Source organism: Macrotis lagotis, chromosome 1, assembly GCF_037893015.1.
Source record: "Macrotis lagotis isolate mMagLag1 chromosome 1, bilby.v1.9.chrom.fasta, whole genome shotgun sequence".
In the NCBI taxonomy this organism is placed as follows: Eukaryota; Metazoa; Chordata; class Mammalia; order Peramelemorphia; family Peramelidae; genus Macrotis; species Macrotis lagotis.
Genome location: NC_133658.1, coordinates 926,553,638 through 926,570,372, shown reverse-complemented (window position 1 = coordinate 926,570,372; position 16,735 = coordinate 926,553,638). Strand labels below are relative to the sequence as shown.

Genomic DNA, 16,735 nt, shown 5'->3' with positions numbered 1-16,735 from the left:
GGGGCTGATGCTCTATCAATTGCACCATCTCACTGAACCACTCCTGTGCCACCTAGCTACCCCTATGGGTCATTTCTTTACAAAAATAGATAGGACATTCAATACAGAAGTAATAACATTGCCCAGCTCCCTCCTTCTGTGTTTTAAACCAATTTTTTTTGAAATTTAGTATCTCATGCTTTATCTCCCTGCAGGGACCCCCCTCCCCAAATTTCTACCCCTAACCTGCTTTGTTTTTTTAGTTTTCCTTCATGAAAACTGAGTTGCATGGATGACCCCTTCACTCTTTCCTCTCTATTCTGTAGGGTCATGTGTTTGCTCTCTCCATGCTTATTCATTATTCCCCCCCCCCTTTTACCTCTTTCTCTTCCTTTTTCTCTAGCTCCCTTCCTCTGTCTTCCTCTCTCTGTCTTTATTTCTGTCTGTCTGTCTGTCTGTCTGTCTGTCTCTCTCTCTCTCTCTCCTTGAGCTGCTGGACATACAGGGAGTTTTGGTTAACATCCAGTGACCCCCTGAAATACAACAAGACCCTTGGGCACAAAAAAAGATGCCCAAAAAGTGAATTTTTTTAAAAAACCTGAAGAGCTGGCTTAAAGGGTTCCCAGACCTTTAGCAGGACCATAACCATCACAAAGGCAAATCAGCATCTTCTTTAGGAGTCTGCTATTTAATTAGCATTTGTTAAGCTCCTCCTGCTTGCCTAATTAGAGAAGATTGGGGAGAAAGAGTGAAATTCTGGAATTATTCAGAGTGGGAGGGGGAGGTGGTATTCCAAGACTCCCTTTTTATTGTCCTGGTTCAAATATTTCCCTCTTGCCCTTCACCCTCTTTGGGGTTTTCTTCCCAAAGCTACTGGTGTGGTTAACCATTCCTTTCTCCAATTCATTTGATAGGTGAGGAAACTGAGGCTAATTGGGTGAAATGACTTGTCCAGGGTCTCCCAGCTAAGCATTATCTGGGCCTGGAATTGAACTCACATCCTTCTGACTCCAGGGTCTGCTCTCTTTGCTTTGTACCACCAACTCCCCAAAGAGGTCCCCAGGGCATGTCCAAGACAGAACAGATGGAATGGAATGAGCTTAAGGTCTTCTCCTAATCCACTTTTGATGATCATTGAAGAATTCCTTTGAATTAAATACTATTATCCTTATTTCACAGGTGAGGAAACTGAGGCAAAGAGTGGGTAAGTAAGTTGCCCATGATCACACAGTGTCTGAAGTCACATTTGAACTCAAATCTTCCAGATTCCAGTCTAGGATTCTATTCACTGAATCAGTGCTTTCTTTTAACAAGGAATAATCTGCCCCCACCAAATATAAACAAGCAAACAGGCAAATAAGAAAGTTACTGAACTTTATTTACAATGCCCAGGAGGAGTCTGGGATGGATATGTGTGCAATGACTCTGCACTTCTAACAAGCCACCCAAGCATGATCACAACTCAGGATTTCACCTGGGATCAAACCTTTTTCTCTTCTATTCTGCTTAGGGAAATGTTGAGCCTCGTGAAGATCTTCATCAAGTTAAGAATAAGAATCCAAAGCTAAAGAATTCTTCAAGTCTTAAGTCAAAATCACCTTTTCTAAAAACCTTTTCCATTCCTTAAATAGCCAATGCCTTTTCCCGTGAACTGACACCTTCTGTGTCTTCTCTGTGGGTCCTAGAGAGAGCTGGTCCTACAGTCCAGAAGACCTGAGCTCAAAAGCTGCCCCTCTTGCCCCAACATGGGCCAAGTCACTCAACCTTTGTCTCAGTTTCCTCATCTTCAAGAATGAGGAGCAACAGAATCACTGCTCTCTAGGTTGTTGGGAGCTGAAATCAATCCATCAGTAAATGCTTATTAAGAGCCTACTTTGTCCCAATCACTATGCTGAGCTAGAGGGATTCAGAGACAAAGACCATCCCTGCCTTTGAAGAGTTTACTAATTATTGGATGCCATCTGGTCATGAATGAAGTGAAACAAGGCTGTCCTTGCTCCCAGGCTCTTTAGCATGATGTTTTCAGCCATGTTATCACATGCCTTCACTGAGGATGAACACGACCTCACAGTCAGCTGCCTCACATCTTCAACTTGTAAAGGCTACAAGCCAAGATCAAAGATTAGGGAGGGTTGGTGCAGGATCTTCTGTTTTCAGGTGATGGTGCTTCAGTGCAGCCTCTGAGGCTGAGCTGCAACAACTATGGAAATATTCTCTGCTGATTGTGCTAGTTTTGGTCTAACAATGAAAACCAAGAACACCCAGGAGCTCCATCAGCCCCACAACACTATCCAGATGTTCAATTACTGATTAAAGCCAGTGGTGTCTTTCCAGGGAGGTCCACATGGACTATGAGGTTGACACTCATATTGCCAGAGCTAGCCTGGTATTTAGGAGACTGAAAGAACATGTGAGAGAGAGAAGAGGTGGTAGACTGACCACCAGGCTGAAGGTTTACAGAGCCATTGTGTTGACCTCATTGCTCAATGCCTGTGAGTCCTGTACAGTCTACCAGTGACATGGAAGGAAACTGAACCACTTCCATTTAAATTGTCTTAAGAAGACTGCAGATCCCCTGCCTGGAGAAGGTTCCAGACCCTGAGGTCCTTTCTCAGGTAAATTGCCAACCATTCCAACATTACTGCACAGAATGCAACTACGATGGACTAGACACATTGTTAGGATGCCAGATATACGCTTCCCAAACAAAAGCTATTTTATGGAGAAGTCACCCAAGGCAAGTGGCCACAACGGTGTCAGAAGAAGTGATACTGAGGCACCCTGAAGACCTCATTGAAGGAGATTAGAATTGATTGTACAGCATGTGAGGCCCCTGATCAGGACTGCCCAGCATGGCATGACCTCATCACTGAGGGGGCTGCTCTCTATGAGGAAGGCAGAATGGAAGCAGCTCAAGGAAAACATGATAACTACAAGTATAGAGTCCCCACCCCAAGAGTTTCCATGGATTATTCGTATCTGAACTGTGGTAGAGCATTCCAAGCTGGTATTGGTCTGATCAATCACAGACAGACACACTGCTATTTGTCTCAAACATGGCAATGTTATCTTGGTCTTCTTGGATAACAATGGACAACAACCAACCAATTTATTGGAGGCTCATCATGTAAACACATACAAAAGTGAGTCATATACTGGGTAACCAGGAAATAAACAACAGAGAAGGCACTAAAAGGAAGAGACATTGGGGAAGTCTTTCTAAAGGAGGTAAATTTTAGTTTGAACTTCAGAGAAACAGGACAGTCTTGAATCAGACCAAACCATATACAACCTGTTGCCATAGTCTGAGTGAGGTGAGAAGGGTCTGCACTATCAAGACTTGAACATCAGTGGAGGGGCAGCTAGGTGTCACAGTAGATAGAGCACTGGCCCTGGAGTCAGGAGTACCTGAGTTCTAATCCAACTTTAGACACTTAATATTTACTTGGCTGTGGGATCACAGTGAAGTCTCTTAACACCCCTACCTTGAAAAAAAAATCAGTGACGAAAACCAGATATATTTCAGAGATATTGAGAAAATTTACATGGTAGAATGAGAAGATTGAAGGACAACACCTTGCTTAGGAGCCTGGGTGCCTGGAGTATGGTGTGGTCCTTGACCAGAATAGGGACCAGAAGGGGAAATAAAATGAGTTCATTTGGACATATGTTGAATGTAAGACATCTTGAACTGACCTTGTAGTTCAGGTTGTCGAAAAGGCACTTGAAAGCAAAAGGGGCTCAACTTGAATTGTCTCAGCTTTTAAATAAGAGGTACGTGAATAAAAGTGATTGGGTGGAATTATCAATAGTCAATAATTTCTTAAATGGCATTTGTGAACCAAAATTTTCATTAAGAACTAGGCACAACCATATAGACAGATATAGTTAGTCCATAGCCTCAAGAAACTGACATTCTAGCCGTGAAAAAGAACAGCCCCCAAAATGCAGAAGATGGAGGGGAGGAGAAAGTGTCTAATTGGAGGGGAGGATAGAGAAGTGAGTCGGAGAAGGTTCCCACATGCTAAAGCCAGGTAAGAAATGAAATGCTATCTGAGTTGAGCTTCCTTCTAAAATGGAGGTAGGGAATCACAATCTAGCCTCAGGGTGATGAATGATATAGGAGGAAAGAAGTTGGAAATGGCTTCTCTTGGCATTAGAGATCAATCTGGAATCAATTGCTAATCAATAAAAAGTGACTTCCATCCTATATTGAATGAACATATTGTGTGTATATATACTCTGCAAAGAAGAACAGTGAATCAAGAGACCCTAATGTAAATGACAAGCTTGTAAAGTCTCAGGGATCTCCCAAAGTGTGAATGGATTAATATATTTGTTTCTGTTCAGTGGTTACTTTATAGAAATAAAGGAAGTTAAAGACAAAATATTGGTTCCAAATAGAGCGTAAATTATTTTAAAGAAAAGTGAAAGAACTTTTCCTGTCCCCATGGTGATCATTCTTATTTCTATATAAACATCCAAATTAATGAAAATTAATCATTAGTAAAATAAAGCAAAAATAAGCCATGGCATAAGATTTTGTTCTTTGGCACATCACCCGCAGAGCCTCTTTAAGCCCTTAATATAACGATATAACTTCTATCTTTTCGTGGAAATGGACTCATACTACCCCAATGCAGATTGTAGTTATGGACCCCTAAGAATCCTCTTCATAATATGATAAAAGTGACCAAGCTGCCTAAATTGAATTACTTATTCAATGCCATACAAATCAAGCTATCAAAAATGACTTTATTGAGCTAGAAATATTAGTGATGAAATTCATATGGAGGAACAAAAGGTCAGGAATGTCGAGAATTCATGAAAAAAAAATTGCAAAGAAATCTACTGTGTGACAAGCCCAAAGACTTCAGCTTCAAGGATAAGAACTCACTGATAAAAACTGAGGTATACATCAACCTCTCACAACCTCTCACAACCTGTACCAAGATAAGGTTGAAATGGGTACTGGATTTAGACAAGAAAGGTGACACTAAGCCAATTGGGATAACAAAGAATACTTTATCTTTCTGTTCTATGGAAAGGGGAGCAGTTTATGATCAAAGAAGAGAGAAAACATTATAGAATGCAAAATAGATCATTTGGATTACATCAAATTGAAAAGTTTTTGTGCAAGTAACATCAGTACAACCTATATTAAAACAAATGTAGTAAGTTGGGAAAGAATTTTTAATGCTACTGCTCCTTATAAAGGACTCATTTCTAAAATTTATAGATAACTGAGTCAAATTCATTTGAATACAAACCATTCCCCAATTGATCAATAGTCAAAGGACATGAGTAGGCAGTTCTCAGATGAAGATAACACTCTCTACGATTATTTGGAAAAATCCTCTAAATCATTGATTGATTAGAGAAATGCAAACTAAAATGAGGTACTACTTCTCATGCATCAAATTGGCTAATGTGATTAAACAGTTAAAGGATTCCTGTTGGATGGGATGTGTGACAAGTGAATACTAATGCATTGTTGGTGGAGTTGTGAACTGATCCAACTTTTCAAGAGAGCAATGCTCAAAGACAGATCTAATGGATGTGTGATGGAAAATTCTATCCACTTCCAGAGAAGGAACTGTGGGGCCTTCATACACACCAAATTTTATTATTTTTAATTTTTTAAATTTTTTATGTATTTTGATTTTTCCCCCTTGTGTTTTTTCCTTCCATTTTTGATTTGATTTCTTTCCCAGCATGATTAATATGGATATATGTTTAACATAATTACACAAGTATAACCTATATTAGATTGGGAGGGAGGGAGAAAAATGTGAAATTCAAAACCTTAGGAAAAAAAATCATTGTTGAAAGCCATCTTTGCTTGTAGTTGCCAAAATAAATAAATAAATAAATTATAAAAACAATCATTTTGGGGCAGCTACATGGCTCATTGGATAGAGCACTAGCCCTCAGTCAAGAGGACCTGACTTCATGTCCGGCCTCAGACACTTAATAATTTACTTGCTGTGTGATCTTGGCCAATTCTCTTAACCCTATTGCCTTGCAAAAATCCAAAAAAAAAAAAAAAAAAGAAAAGCAAACTAATCCTACTCATGTTTTCATCTTGTGCAGGGTTTCTCAGTTTGAGGAAAATAACTTGATTTTTTTTTTCTCTCTAGCAACCAAAACACATCACTTATAGTTTCTCATGAACTCTTTTTTGGAAAATTTTGTTTATTTAAGGCAATAGGGTTAAGTGACTTGCCCAGGGTCACACACCTAGGCAATTGTTAAGTGTCTGAGGTCACATTTGAACTCAGGTCCTCCTAATTCCAGGGCCATTGCTCTATTCACTGCTCCACCTTAACTATCCCTCACAAGGTATTCATGGAATTTTCTTAATCATTTCCGACAGTTTTTATTCCTTCAGAAATCCTCATATCTTTCTGAAAGAACATATCACTTTACTTCTTCTAAAGAGATTAACATTCCATAGAAGAATATTTCCCAATTTTATTTCAATTAAAAATTGCTTTTTCCAGTGCTCCCTTGGGTAGTTCCCTGTGCTGGCTCTGATTCTTATAAAGGGTGTGACCTTTGGGCAATTTCCTCTCTTTGCTTCAGTTTCCTTCTGTACATTGATGAGCATTGACCTGGATCAATTCTGAAGCCTGTCTCAACTCTTAAGTTCTCTGCATGTGGATGTTTTAGGAGGTGGTGACATTCACAGATGTGGCTGTGGACTTCACCCCAGAGGAGTGGAACCTGTTGGACAATTCTCAGAAGCAGCTGCACAAGGACATCATGCTAGAGAATGCTCAGAACTTTCTTTTCCTGGGTAAGGACCATTCCCCAGGTAACTGGGAATATTCCATTAAAAGTAGTGAACTCAACTCCCTCCCTATAGGGAGGTTTGGGCCATTGATCACCTCTTAGAAAGGCCAAAGTGATGGCCTCCTGAATCCAAGAGAATAGGTTCTCCTGCTCTCTCGCTTTCCTAGACCTTTGTTCCATGTGATAGGGAGCTAGACACAATTCTTCAAAGTCTCCAAACATTGATCCTACAGCTTCTCCTTGAAGATGGGCAGTGAGGGGGACCCCCTTCCTCCCAAGGCTGCCCTTCCTCTTTGGGAAGTGTTTGGTTATTAGACTAGGGTTTCTTGGTGTTAATCAGATTTCTAGCAAAGGAAGAGTAGAGATGCAGGGAAAGAAAGGAAAGGGAATAAATATTTATAGACATCTGCTTGGACCCAGACCTTATAAGAAGAACTTTCTTCATGCATGTTATCCCACTCAATCCTCACAATTATTTTTTGGTTTGGGTTTCTGTTATTATCCCATCTTACAATTGAGGAAATTGAGGCAACTAGATTAAGGGAGTAATTCATGGGTCAGTACAAGTCTGAGGTCAGGTGTTCCTGACTCCAGCCCAGTATGCTCCTGTCTCATTGCAATGACTCTAATTTCTAGGCCATGGAAGCTATGAAATGTGAACATCCTTCTATGAAGGAGACAAGCAAAGTTGGAATTTTCTGATTCCAAATTATTTGCAATAATGTGGCTCTTCTTTGCATCACCCTCCCCTTCCCTAATAAGGATTAATTGCAAACGTTTCCATCCTCATGCCTAATTTATTCCCCCTACCTAGGATTTCCAGTTTCCAGAGAAGATTTGATCCCCTGCTTGGAGCAAGAGGGTCTAAGGACCTCCTGTCCAGGTGAGTGAGGAGTGAGGGGTGTAGTTTGGATACCAGGAGGCTTCTGGACATGTCAGGAAGACCTGACTTGTCATTTCTTTTCAGACACTTTTCAGCAGTGGGATCCTGGGTAAGGATCTTTGAGTTCCAGTATCCTCATTTGTAATATGAGAGGGGTTGTATTCCCTGGAATTTCAGTTCCCTTCTTTTAAAAGCTTTTTTCCAGTTACTCACAAAGATAGTTTTTCAAAATTCATCCTTTTGTAAGTTCTTGAGGTCCACATTTTTCTTCCTCCATCCCTTTCCACCCTGCTCCCTAAAGCAATGAGCAATCTGATAATGGTTTTACAAGTACATGTTAACATGTTTCCATAGTATTTTCCATTAGCACTGGGGGGGGGGGAACCCATGATAAAGGCAGAAAAACCATAAAGGAAGTTTGAAAAACTGATGCGAGTATTCTTTGCTCTACATTCAGTCTTCATATTTTTTCCTCTGATTCTGGACAGCATTTTCCATCACAGGCCTTTGAAGATTGTGAAGAGCTAAGTTCATCATAATTGGTCTTCTTGTAGTGTTTCTGTTAAAATGTACAGTGTTATCCTGGTTCTTTTAGTTTTCTTCTTTTTTCTTTTCTCAAGACAATGGGGTTGTGACTTGCTCACAGTCACATAGGTAGGTGTCTAAGGCCAGATTTGAACTCAGGTCCTCCTGACACCAGGGCTGATGCTCTATCTATTATTCTACCCAACTCCCCTTCAACTTTTCTTCTAGTGATGCTTCAGTGATCCTATTAGAGGTCTTTGTTGGGAATTTGGGGGCATGAAGCTCTCCTTCAACTCTCTGGAGAGGGCTGAGGCTGTCAAATATGAGTTCTAAGTCAATATGAATCTACTAAGTGCCAACTGGATATAAGCAAGTACAAGGCTCATCTTCTGAAAACACAAGGCTTTCTGGTACCCCACAGTTTGGTGAGAAAGACATCATGGACACAACTGCTATTGCAGCCCATCAAGACAAGGTGGGCAGCCACTAAGGTTAAAGAAGACTGGAACAGTCTTAAGGCAACAGATCTGTGGTACTTCAGAAAAGCCCAGGTAAGAGTTCTAGGCAGGAGCACCAGGCAGGGACAACCCACACTGTTGGAGCAACAAAGAGGCTTCTACCCCACTGCATCCTGGCCTATGTGGAGGGTAAGACAGGTGAAAGACTAAAAAGGGACGAAGAGGCAGAAGATGAAGAGCCAATACCAGAATTTTATCTCTGGTCTTCAAGTCCCTGGAATTAAGTAGGGAGTGTCATGGTCAGGCAAAGAACTTGATGGAGGATTGAGTGACCTAGGAAGAGATGTGAGTCAGTTCTTTTAATACCTCAAACATGAGGTCATTTGGACCCCCAATCAAAAAAGGGGCAATGATGGTGGAGAAAGGGAAGTATTTGAACAAGGTTATAAAGGTGGAATTACCAGCTACAATGTTGGGGCAGGGGTCTGGGAATGATAATGAGGAGTAGATGACACCTAATTTGGCCCATGAATGATTGTGAGGTTTTTGTCCTGTATAGTAGTAGCAAAGCAAGATTACAGGAACTTTGAGTTCTTTGGGAAGGGTGGGAAAGAATAAATGAGGAATCCCAAGAGAAAGTAATATCCAAGAAACTTAGATAAAACAAAAAAGCATCAAGAAAAAGTGGATGATTGACAGTCTCCAAGGCTGCAAAAAGGTCCATGAGATAATATATAAGCATCAGAATAAATGATTAGAAAAGTGGATCTAACTGAAAATTATGATAGGACAAGGGAAAAAAAGGAGGTTTATTTTTCGGGGTATCATAAAATTTACAAAGAATGACCATCAGATAAAGCATCAAAACTGGTCCTTTTGGAACCGTTGGGCATTTACCTGAACACAAGAAAATAGCATTGTCAGCAACCAAATGCTCTTCATTCAAAGTAAAATAAAAGGGCAACATCTGTCCAGTGCAGGGGCCACAGAGTACTCCTTCACCAGGTTGGAATTCTACTCTCTGGTGCTGACATTTTGGGTCAAGTCACTCGGTCAGTCAGAAGTCATGACCTGCAGTGAAACACATAATGACAAGGTGGCGCCGCAGTTGTCTCACGTTTGTGGTGAGGACCCATTGCAGTTGTCTGTGGAACGTTTTGTTCATTAAATTGCCTTATGTGTAAGTTTATAGTATTTTCAAATGATTGATTCTGCTCATTTAAGTTTGAGGTCTTTTTCTTTTAACTGGGGAAACTATCTGCCAGGAGGAAGAGGATATCCTCGAGTGTGTGTGTGTGTGTGTGTGTGTGTGTGTGTGTTTACATCAGATGCAGAGACCAAGTGTGATGAGATGACTGCAAATCTGAAAATGACCTCTTGGAATGACTTTACTGCTTCTGGTGAAGAGAGGACTCATCTTGGTAACCATGAGCTTATCCACACTATAGAGAAACAATATGAATATACTCAATATGGAAAGACTTGTCAAAGAAGTGACAGTTTCACTGAACATCAGAAAATCCACACTGAGTATAATCAATGTGGAAAGACTTCCCTTCCTAGCTCCAAACTTGCTATACATGAGAAAATCAACACTAGAGAGAAACCTTATCAATGTAATTAGTGTGGAAAGACTTTCACATGGAGCTCCACTCTTATGGTCCATCAGAGAATCCACACTGGGGACAAGCCTTACCAATGTAATCAGTGTGGAAAGTCTTTCAGAGAACGCTCCTCTCTTATTTATCATCAGAGAATCCACACTGGGGAGAAACCATATGAATGTAATCACTGTCGAAAGACTTTCACATGGAGCTCCCATCTGACTGTACATCAGAGAATCCACACTGGCGAGAAGCCTTATGAATGTAATCAGTGTGGAAAGACTTTCACACGGAGCTCCCATCTTGCTGTACATCATAGAATCCACACTGGGGTGAATGAACATTGGTGAAAAACCTGAGAACTATCGATTACATTCCAAAGCTTTTAATATACACATTCATCTTATTTGACATCAGAGAATCTGCACTGGAGAGTATCTTTATGAGTGGGGTTTGTATGTAAAGCTTTTACTAAACACTTCCACCTTGCCAAAAAACTGGGACAATTCCTGGGACAATTTCTGGGTATTCATTTCATTCATGGATAACAAAATGTTAGTATAACAAAAATTATTGATGGAATGGTAATTTTTTCTCTCTTGGAAATGAAAGATGACTCATGGAAGCCTCCCAGTACTTATATGGCCATAGATTAGTGGATGTTCTCAAAAGGTGGTGATCAATTTTGACAGGTTCAAAGTTTATGAGAATGACTATTCTAACTAGGGTTTGGGAGGCTTCACACATCACTCATTCTAGACAATGAAATTTATATCCAGACCATTCCTGAATAGGGCAAACTAGACAAAAGAGGAAATCCACTTCCCCTTGAACCTGTCTGACTAAAACACAATGGACGAGAATTCACCTAGACTAAAATCTCTTTACCTTTTAGTTCTGATCTACAGTTTTCAAGTTGGGGAAAGCTTGTCCCAAGATTTCATCTCATCATCAGCCCTACCTTAAAGACTGACTGAATAATTTAAGGGGGCTGATTTCTTAATGAGGAAATGAAAATGTGAAGAGAAGTTTAGCCCTAAGTCAGTAATTGCTTATTAATATATGAAAACAATAATCATTTCTCTCCTATCAGAGAATTCATTCTGGAGGATAAACCTCATTGATATCATCACTATGGAAAATCATCAGACTAACGTCTTCCCTTATTTCCCATTACAGAATTCACATGAGATAGAAATCCTACTCCTGTAATGAATGTGGAAAAGCATATAAATGGAGATCAAAGTTTATTAGTCATCAAAAGAACAAGTTCCACATGGATGCTGTTGGAAAGACCATCAGCCTAAGATCATCTCTTTCCATCAAGGATGATTCATGGAGAAAAGACATAAAGCACTTAATGAGGTCCCAAATTCTCTGGAAGATGGAGGTCACTAGACATCAAAGTAGACACACTAAAGAGTACTCTTTTAAAAGTCAGAATTCTGGGAAGGCCTTCACCCAAATCTTATAACTGTATATACATTGGAGAAGACTTCCTGAGGTTAACATTTATGGATCTGATTAATGAGGAAAGGCCTGTCCCTTCAACATAGACTTCATTGGATATCACATATCACATCCAAAGCAAGAAGTCCTAAAAATGGATTGAACTGTTTTTCTGAAATCATAAGGTTTCTCACAGCTCTCCTAAAATATTCCATGGCTCTCTAGGATGGAGCCTGTCACTGACTCACTCATTTGATGACTCTTCCTGCCACCATGATTAAACAGAGCTTTTATGTTCACCCTCCAAGCTGTCCTATGTTGGTAATCTCCTTCATTGTTCCAAAATTAGTTTTGAGGTCTTACTGCAAGGGTGTCTGAAAGGGAATTTGGGAAAACCAAATTAGTGCCTCAAGTAGCCATTGTGGCTCTGGAAGTCCTCATGCCCATTTTTTGGACTGGATCTATTCCTTTGATATCTCATTTTCTTGAAAAGGTCTCTTATCTTTTCCATTTTCTTTTCTTCCATTTTTCTTCATTGCTCATTTAAGAATTCTCTCCTTGGTATTCTCTGGAATTCAGTTGGGTATATCTTCTCCCTCTCTTTTGTACCCTTCCCTTTTCTTCTTTCCTCTGCTATTTGTAATCTCTCGTCAGACCACCATTTTGCTTTCTTTCTCTTCTTTTTCTTTGAAATAGCTTCTGTAGCTTCTTCCTGTAGAATATTTTCTAGAAGTGATAATTCTTCAGGTATACTATCTACCAATTCTAATCCCTTGAATCTTTTCATCACTTCTACTTCCTATTCTTAAGCAATGTTATTTAGATCATATCTTTTAGAGTCTGATGGTTTTCCTTTTTTCAATTTGAGTCTGAAATTTGAAATAAGACTGTCAACCAGTTCCAGATTTTTGCTGATTGTATACAACCTTCTCCATCTCTGACTTTTTCCCCTGGAAGATAGACTTTGGTCTGTTTGGCTTCAGTGGGTAGAAGACAGACTTGTTACTGTGCTGTTGAATGGTTTGCCTTGGATTCAAACCTGTCTTGACTATACAGTGGACAAATCTTGCTGGATATAAAACTTATGGATCTAAATATCAAAGTTGGCCCTCTTGCTCTACTATGGATTTCATTCAATTTCCCATTATAATAGAACTCATTAATCATCCCAAATTTCACACTTTGTAGGAACCCCTGAAACTGTAGGGGGTTTTCCCCTTGAAATCCCGATGTTTCTCATTACTCTTCAAAAATAATCCTTTGAATTCACTTATTGTCATTTCTTCGGCTATTCACCAATTAATGTTCTAGTTATAAGTATAACTGCTTAGTCTGAAGTGTTAGCTGGATAAAGTATTTTCTATGTAAGATAATTTGAAAAATATATGCAGTTGTAGTGTCATGTGATTGGAAGCAAGATTTTGTTTCAAATCTGTTTTGTCAAAACAATAGGTTTTGTCTTAAATCTGTAATATTGTTTTTATGTTTCAGGTTTTTCTTTACCTTTTTGCAAGGCAGATGGGGTTAAGTGGCTTGCCCAAGGCCACATAGCTAGGCAATTATTAAGTGGCTGAAGCCAGATTGGAACTCAGGTACTCCTGACTCCAGGGCCAGTGCTCTAATGCACTGCACCACCTAGCTGCCCCTTTTCTTTGTGATTTTTGGAGGTATTTATGAGAAATGTTGTCAATTTAAAAAATGATTAGTTAGAATGACGCCATTGTCTTCTTAGGAAATCAATTCCTGTCTTTTTTTTAAATTAATTAATGTATTTTTATTTTTTTCCATTTACATGCAAAGACAATTTTCAGTATTCATCCTTTTGTAAGCTTTTGGGTTCCACATTTGTCTACCACCCTCCCTTCCCTGTGGCATTGAGCAATCTCATGTAGGTTGTATACCTACAATCATGTTTAAAATATTTCCTTATTGATGATGATCTCTGTCCTTGTTTCTTGAAAAAGACTATGACATTAGGGAGGTGAGGCCATGACAAACACATGAACTGTATTTGAGTGGGGGGATGGGGGGGCTGTGCTAAGTCACCCATCTCACTTTTTCCCCAGAGCCATCTGGATCCACTGACCACTTATGAATCTGGGTGACTGGAGATGTCCTTGGATGCTGGGCAATCAGTGTTAAGTGACTTGCCCAAGGTCATGTAGCTTAGTAAGTGTCAAATATCTTGAGGTCAGAATTAAACTCCCATTCTCCTCAGTGCTCTCACTACTGCCCATATTAATCATATTGTGAAATCAGAACTGGGGGGGGGTATGAAAAAAGAAATTAAAAGAACAAAATATACTTAACTTTGCATTCATAGTTTTTTCTTTGGATCTATATACATGGAATTTTCCATAACAGTTTGTCCTTTATCACTTAACTGCTGGGGAAAAATGGGGCCAACAGAGGTCATCATCACCCAGTGTTGCTGTTAATGTATACAGTGGTTCTGCTCCCTTCACTCAGCCTCAGTTCATGCAGGTCTTTCCAGGCTTTTCTGAAGTCCAGCCACTCCTGGAAATCCACTCCTCTTTTCATCTGGATGCTGTGATTTGAACAATCAAACTGGTAGAGAATGTGGTTCTAAATTTTAAAAATTGCTAAATAACTGGATGTATTTTGCTTTAAAAAAATAAATAATAATAATAATAAAATAATAATAATAATAACTTACTGTTTGGAAAAGAAACAAAAATCTCTAAATTCTCATCTGGGAAGTTCTTCAGAAATTAACCAAATGCTTTGGGAACCTTCTCTTCGGGCAAGCTCATAAAATCTGATCAGAAGTAGCTCAAAGAAAAAAAACATAGCTCAAGATGCTCACGCTTAGAGATTCCACCCCAGGTGTTTGCATGAATTTTGGTGCACAACCCGAAAGAGTATTCCAAGCTTATATTGGTCTAATCAGCACAGACACATTGCAACTTGTCTTTAATGTCATTTTGGTCCTCCAGAAAGGACAACCACCAGTTTTTATAAGGCTTTTCTCCTTTGACATTGTCTCATGGTAACAGCCAAAATACAAACTGGAAATATAGCTTAGCACATTTCCATTAAATCTCATTGCAAATACTCTTTATTAAATTATCTAATATTGAATCGGACTTATGCTCCAGGCACAGTGTGTCTTAATATCAATGCCATTTCAGAGGGAAACAAACCTTTCTTCAGTCTGCATTTTCTCTTTTGACTAAGAAAAATAACTAGGAAAAGGAATCCAGTCCCACAAGCCCATGGTTAATGGAGACAACCTTCCTTCCTAGCAGTGAGGCCACAAGGTCTCTTGGTGATGAGAGACCTCTCCATTGTCCTGTACCAGAGACATCTGCTGTTTTGCATCGTTACTCATTGAGCTACTTCCTTCATCTTTACCTTAATGTGATCATTGCATTTGGAAAATAGTTACTGCAATTGGTTCTCCAGGTTCTCCTCATTTCTCTCCTCGTCAGTTCATGTAAGATGAAAGGGAGCAAACAAGATAAGAAAATAACAGAAGCAAGTGGATGCAGTGACTGAGAACTGGATAAACCAAGAAAATAAACATGCAGGGGAAGAATTTCCCTTTGGACAAAGATGTGGATGGCAAAACTAGAAAGTGGTTTTGGTAGAAATCAGGTTTAAACTCCCAGCCTCTAACAGGTAGCTGAAAACAGGATACTGATAACTGATTATTGTTCGCCTGTTTCAATCATATCCAATTCTTCATGTTTCCTTTTGGAGTTTTCTTGGCAGTGATTCCAGAATAGTTTGCCATGTCCTCTTTCTCGTTTTACAGATGAGAAAACTGAGACAAACTGGGTGTTTGTCTGAGACTAAGAGTTGAGCTCAGGAAGATAAACTTTTTAGCTTCAGGCCCTCCATTCTCTTCCCTGCATCACCTAGATTCAAGAAAGCTACCAAATGGGATGACTTGGTGGCACAGTGGATAGGGCACTAGCCCTGGAGTCAAGATGACCTGAGTTCATATCTGGCTTCAGACACTTAATAATGACCTAGCTGTGTGACCTTGGGCAATTCTCTTAATCCCAATGCCTTGCAAAAATCCAAAATTAAACAAAAAAAGATTCCCCATGTTTTCATCTTGTTCAAATTTTTTCACTATGAGGAAAATGATTTTTTTTCTCCAGTGACCACAGGAAATCTTTTAACCCCACAGAATTCAGCATTGCTTGAGCTTCTCAGAAACTCTTTCTTTGAAGATGTCATTTATTTATTTAAGGCTATGGGATTAAGTGATTTACCCAAGGTCACACAGCTACATAATTATTAAGTGTCTAAGGTCAAGTTTGAACTTGGGTACTCCTGAGTCCAGTGCCAGTGCTCTATTCACTGCACCACCTAGCTACCCCTCACAAACTCTTCATGGAATTTCCTTAATCTATCATTTCTGACAGTTCTTGGTTTTCCTCCAGAAATCCTCCTGTCTTTCTGAGAGAACACATCACTTTCCTTCTAAAGAAATTAGCATTCCATAGAAGAATATTTCCCAATTTTATTTCAGTTCAAAATTGCTTTTTCCAATGCTCCCTTGGACTTTTCAAGATTGTAGTTTCCTGTGCTGGTTCTGAGTCTTATAAAGGGTGTGACCTTTGGGCAATTTCCTCTCTTTGCTTCAGTTTCTTTCTGTGCACTGATGAGCATTAACCTGGATCAATTCTGAAGCCTGTCACAACTCTAAATTCTCTGCATGTGGATGTTTTAGGATATGGTGGCATTCAAGGATGTTGCTGTGGACTTCACCCCAGAAGGGTGTGGACAATGCTCAAAACCAACTGCACAATGACATAAGGCTGGAGAATGCTCAAAACTGGCTTTTCTTGGGTAAGGCCCATTCCCCAGGTAACTGGGAATCTTCCATTTAAAAAAGTGACCTCAACTCTCTCCCTAGAGGGAGGTTTGGGCCATTTATCACCTCTCAGCCCTGACTACCTCTCAGTGCTAATCACCTCTCAGCACTGTCCACCTCTCATCATTGTCCACTTCAGCACTGACACACCTCTCAGCAATGACCACCTCTCATCACTGACCACCCCTCAGCA

The 16,735-nt window shown here is 39.8% G+C and overlaps 1 protein-coding gene across 1 annotated transcript in view; it reads left to right on the top strand.

The window, feature by feature from the left end:
• LOC141510096 (uncharacterized) overlaps nucleotides 1–12,008 on the top strand; it is a 61,720-nt gene extending 49,712 nt beyond the window's left edge. The window contains 3 exon segments of the mRNA XM_074220102.1: nucleotides 6,652–6,778; nucleotides 7,589–7,657; nucleotides 11,424–12,008. The gene's annotated coding sequence lies outside the window, so the exon portion shown is untranslated.
• The last annotated feature ends 4,727 nt before the right edge of the window (nucleotides 12,009–16,735 follow it).